This window comes from Talpa occidentalis, unplaced genomic scaffold, assembly GCF_014898055.3.
Source record: "Talpa occidentalis isolate TD23 unplaced genomic scaffold, MPIMG_talOcc4v2.1 talOcc4.1007, whole genome shotgun sequence".
Taxonomy (NCBI): Eukaryota; Metazoa; Chordata; class Mammalia; order Eulipotyphla; family Talpidae; genus Talpa; species Talpa occidentalis.
Window position 1 is genome coordinate 1 of NW_023601002.1, and position 5,589 is coordinate 5,589.

At 45.6% G+C, this 5,589-nt stretch overlaps 1 pseudogene; it reads right to left on the reverse strand.

Moving 5' to 3' along the window:
* Nucleotides 1-4,864: 4,864 nt before the first annotated feature.
* LOC119237828 (immunoglobulin lambda variable 3-9-like) lies at nt 4,865-5,589 on the reverse strand (annotated as a pseudogene).

The window sequence follows — 5,589 nt, forward strand, 5'->3', positions numbered from 1 at the left end:
GGGGCCTTCTTTTGTTGTTATTCATCTCTCTGTTGGTCTGGTTTTAGGAGTCCTTGTAGTATTTTTTGGAGTGGGGGTTAGTCATAATGAAATTCCAGAGTTTCTGTTTGTCTGGGAAGGTCATTATTCCTTCTTCATAGAGAAAGGAAAGCTTTGCGGATAGAATATTCTTAGTTGGCATTTGTTGTCTGGAGTCTGTTGTCTATGTCCCTCTATGCTCCTTGCCCATAGTGTTTCTTCAGAGAAGTCTAATGTCAATCTGATTTTTTCCTTTGAATGTTATTGTTTCTTCCCTCTTGTCAGCTTCATTATTTTTCCTGTCTTGGATTCTGGAGCTTTACTATTATGTGTTTTGCTGTATTTTTCCTTTCATCATGGAAGTTTGGTGTTCTTGCTTCTTGTATGTCTATTTTCAGCTCCTTCATGTTTGGGAAGTTCTCTTCAATTATTTCTTGAATATTTTCTCTGTTCCTACATCTCTCTCCTCTCTTCTAGGATTCCTGTAACTTATATTTCCTTTCCACATGGAGTCAGATAGTTCCCGAAGTCTTTCTTTGGTCTTTATCCATTGTACTTCCTTTTCCTTTCTGTTTTGGTTCTTTTATTTCTGTGTCTTCAAGAGTACTTATTCATTCTTCCATTTCATCTATTCTGCTTTCATTGCTTTTCCCAGAGTTCTTTAGCATCTCCATTAATTCTTTGATCTCCTGCATTTCTTTTACTTCCCTTTTTAGAGACTCAATTTCATTCTCTGATCATTGATTATTTTTCCCTTATCATTGTTTTCTTTAAACTTCTGTCAGTTTTAATCACAGCAATTTTTAAATTCTCTTCCTGGAAGCCTCAGAAATTCTTCCAAGTCACTGTCGTGCCATCTGGTGGGTGTGTTTTTTCTTTTGTGTGTGTGTCTTTCTCCTGAGGAGTTGCTAGGTTGCATGTAGATTTTCTTCTCCCTGCAATCTGTCTTCTAATTGGCCGTATGCGTTGGGACACTGTGCCGCTGTACTGGCCGCATCTTTTTGGTGTGCTCTTTGTGGGTTTTGGAAACTGGTGGTCCAAAAGTGTCAAATCTGTTATGCCAGAAGGCTAGTGAGGCAGTGTACTTTGAGTATGTAATGGTCTCTGTCACAGAATATTTCCTCCTTCTGTGTAATTACAAAGGTGTGTCTTGAGTCCCACAAACTTCCCTAGAAGTAGGGCAGCTGGATTGCACTCTGGTTCCAAAAAAACTGGATCCCCCTCTGGGCTCTAACTTCCTGCCAGGGGGAACCAGGCTTGTGGGGGCCTTCAGCTCACCTCTGACTGTGCAGGGAACCTTCCCCACTGGCTTGCTGGGAACCTTCTGCTGATTTCAAGCAGTCTTATTGAAGAAAGGACCCTGTTCTAAAAAGGAGATGCAGGTATGCACTCCCCTGAGCGCCTGGTCTGCTACCCGTCTTGGGTGCCCGCTCCCCCTCTGGGCTTGGACTGCTGGCCAGAAGGGGCCTGTTGTGGGTCCATAATATTATTTAAAATATTCAATGGTATTTCATTTTCCCATCTTTTTCTTTTTTTTTGCTTTTTCATTTATCTGCATCTTTTTTGCTTGGATAGTATTATGATTCCACTTTATCTACTCCCCTTTACTTTGCTTACTAACTGTAACTTGTAACAATCTTATTGTAATTCACAATTTAAATTAGGCGATACTACAACATGTCACATCAGAGTATTAGACCCTTGAACAGGTTGCCATCACTTCTTTTCATTCATTTTGCTTCAATTTCAAACGGTTTACTTTTACCAGCTTTATAAATTCCACCCGACATGGTCAGTGCATTTTGTTTGAGAGAGGATGTTCTTTTCAATAGATTTCAATATTAGCATCTTGTGTCTGCAGTTACACTTCTGATACTTTTCATTCCTTCTTGAAGATTAAGATTCTCTCTGGTATTATTCTTTATAAGATTTATTTATTTATGCATACAAGAACTGGGGATACAGGCCAGAGGTCTGGGGGTGGAGAGGATTCATAAGAGACAGGAGTGGGGAGCAGAACAGGCAGATCAACTGAAATACACTGCTGAGGGAGCAGCAGGTAAGCCAGGAGAGGTCTGCTGTGCATGTGTGTCACCTACCTGGCTGGGGATCGAACTCGTGCTGCAGCGATGGAGAGAGCTTCATAGTGTTGTGCCTTAATCCCTTGTGCCACAAGGAAGGACCCTGATATTATTAATTCTGCCTGAGGAGGTTCACTACTGTTTTCTGTGTTATTGCTCTGCTATGAAGAAACACTTTCTTTTTTTTTTTTTTATTATTTATACAAGATTGATTGATTGATTGATTTATACAAACACTGGGTACAGTCAGAAGCACGGAAGGGTGAGAGAAATTCACCAGAGCCAGAGTGGGGAGCAGAGCAGGCAGAAGGACCGAAGTACACTGCTGAGGGGAGCAGCGGGCGGCAGGAGAGGTCCGCGCGCCATGTGGGACCCTCTCCAGTGCTGTGGAGCAGCCGGGATCGAACCGGCGCTGCAGAGGCTGCGGGCAGCTTCGCAACCAGCGCTCAACCGCTGCGCCACCAGGGAGGCCCTATGAAGAAACACTTTCATTATGTCCTTTCATTATGGAAAACAAAACAACTTGGTGAACATTTAGAATTTTTCTTCCTTTTCATCTTAGAGATGTTAATCACTGTCCACTCACCTGCAATTTCTTCTCATGAGATCTCTGATTCATCCTCATTGCTGTCCCACTTCCATAATGTCACTTAGCTCTGAAGACTTTTTTAACATTGTCTTTTCCACTGTTCTAAAGAATGCTGTTGTTCTCTAGAGGCATTTATTATGCTTGTTGTTTACTGAGTTTTGGAAATGATGGACTAGACACTCACATTCTATTGTGCTCATTTGCAGAATATGCCTGAATATTTTTTACGTCCCTACTCTCAGGATCAGATGGGAATCATAATCATTTATTTAGTTTCCTTATCTGCAAATTAGAACAGCTAGGAGATTTCAAGGCCAGTTCAGGATCACTAATATTTTTCTTATTAATTAGAACCTATTTTTCTTAATTCTCTCCAGGAAAGTTTTGATTGATGCCAGGTTTGGTGAATGAGTCCGTGTGTGGGACTGGAGGTCTGTGTTCATTTCTAAGCATTTTAAATATCTCTATTCTGTAAAATGACTGGGAACAGCCCAATCTTTGCTCAACTTCCTTTTATACTTTCTAGAAGGCCCAGGGATGGCTGCAAGTTTGGACTCATTTTCCACCACTGAGACAAAGCTCTCCTGGGTAGGAACCTGATGCCTTAATAGGAGCTTCCTCTCTAGACTGGTCCAAAGCATCTGTGATGGGGTGTGTTTGTGTTTGTATATGTGTGTGTGTGTTTGCATGTGTGTGAGTGTGTGTTTGTGTGTGTGTGTGTGTGTGTGTGAGTGTGAGGGAGCTCCCTCTGTGCCTCAGAGAGCCATTCCTCTAGCCCATCCTGATCCTCCACACATACCTGTGCTCCCCAGTGCTCTTGGAATCATGCACAGCTCAGGGCTCTCTCTGCACTTTCTCTTCTCTGTACCTTCTGGGCCCGCAATCCATCACAACTGCTGTGGGCAAGAAGCACATGGCAGCCTGTCCTGTGTTGACGTCATTTTGGAGTTGTTGGGTTTGGAGAGGGGATCCTTGGTTTACTCTGGAAAGTTTTCACCAGAGCTCCCCTTCATTGGCACATGGTTCACGTCCCTATGTGTTTGCTAGACACAGAATCATTAGTTACATGTTATTATAAAAGGAGAGAGCGGCCTCCCTAGTGGTTTAGGTGGTTGAGTGCTGCACTGTGAAGCTGACTGCAGCCTCTGCAGTGCCAGTTCAATCCCGGCCAGCCGGCGAGGGTCCCACATGGCTCAGCAGACCTCTCTCCTGTCTCGCCTGCTGCTCCTCTCAGCAGTGTATTTCATCAGTCTGCCTGTTCTGTTCCCTGCTCTGTCTCTGATGAATCCTCTCACCTCCCATGTATCTGGCCTGTACCCAGTTCTTGTATAAATAAATAAATCTTTTTAAAAAATGTTTATATATGAAAATAAATAAAATAAAAGGGAGAGAACAAAACGGGCACATTTATACACACAAGTGGGCAGCAAGGCAGCCCTAAAGAGGTGGGTTTGCTAACAGAGAGGCCTGCATGGTCACAAGCAAGTGCCCTTGAGGAGAGCTGCCTCTGCTGAGGGAGGTCAGTGAAAAGGAGTCCAGCCTGTACAGGTCACGGGCATGCAGGAAGACTGCTGCCTGTGGAGAGAGAGAGTAGGTGAGAAGAAGCAGCTGCATAGGCACAGGTGGATGCTGCCCTGTACCAGTGCAGAGACTGCACTGATATAGTCTTCTCTTTGGGGGGGCTCACTCCTTTGTGGACTGGTTTGTTTGCTGTTGATTTTTAATAACTTTGTAGTATTTGAAAGTACCAAAGAGTCTACAATGACCTCAACTCCACATCTTCACCTTCAGGTTGTGTGCTCCTGACATGCCCTACAGCAGTCTGATACCTGCTTAGGGTTTGTGCTTTGTGATCTAGGCCAGGGTGCCTAAGGATCTCAGTTCCTATAGCTGGGTTAATGGATATATTAATACCTTCATCCCCACCTGTAGCTCATGTGAGAACAAGGTTACTGATCTTGGGGTGCTCCTTTCTAGTTTTTCTATCCTTATCCTCCCAGTCTCACCCTCCTGACCTGCACGGTGCTGATTCTGCCTGGAGAGGCGGGGACCCAAGGGATCTCAGATATGTGACCAGGTGTGATCTGCTCATGGCCGTTTCTCCATCTGCGCAGGGCTAGAGGAGACTGTGATGTCGACAGGGAGAGTTTTTGTCTCACTTCCCCATGGCCCTGTGTCATTGTGGCCCTAAACCACTGTCCCACACCTGACAGTAATAGTCAGCCTCGTCCTCGCCTGGGTCCCCGCTGATGGTCAGGGTGGCCATGTTCCCTGAGTTGGAGCCAGAGAACCGGTCAGGGATCCTGAGGGCCGCTTGCTATCCTCATAAATGACCAGCTCAGGGGCCTGGCCTGGCTTCTGCTGGTACCAGTAAGCACTTTTGCTTCCAATGTTGTCTCCCTGACACGTCATCCTGGCCGTCTCTCCCAGAGACACCGACACTGAGGGTGGCTGAGTCAGCTTGTAGGAGACCACAGAGCCTGCAAGGGAGAAAAGTAGATGGGGTTTAATATTTAGGACCCATTCCCAGAGCACCTCCTCTTGCCTGGCCTGGTCGAGACCCGATGGCTAATGTGTCCCCATGGATGCCCCTTCCCATTGTCATCTGCTGCTTCCCATAAGCCTGCTTAGATATGCCATTTTGGACAATGAATGAACTCCCTCTTTTCTTGGCAGGCACAACCCCTCAGGCTCACAGCAATAAGTGAGTACAGTGGGAGTCTACCCAAATCAGCTCCCCATCCTCAGCAGATCATGAGCTCCCTGCCCCAACAGGTAGCCCTGCTGAGCTCAGAGTCAGAACCAGTCTTGTCCCAGAGCCCTGAAGCTGGGATGCAGTGAATCTAGCTCAGCACCTGTTAAGTGAGCCAGGAGGCCCAGGAGGAGAGGAGTCCAGGCCAT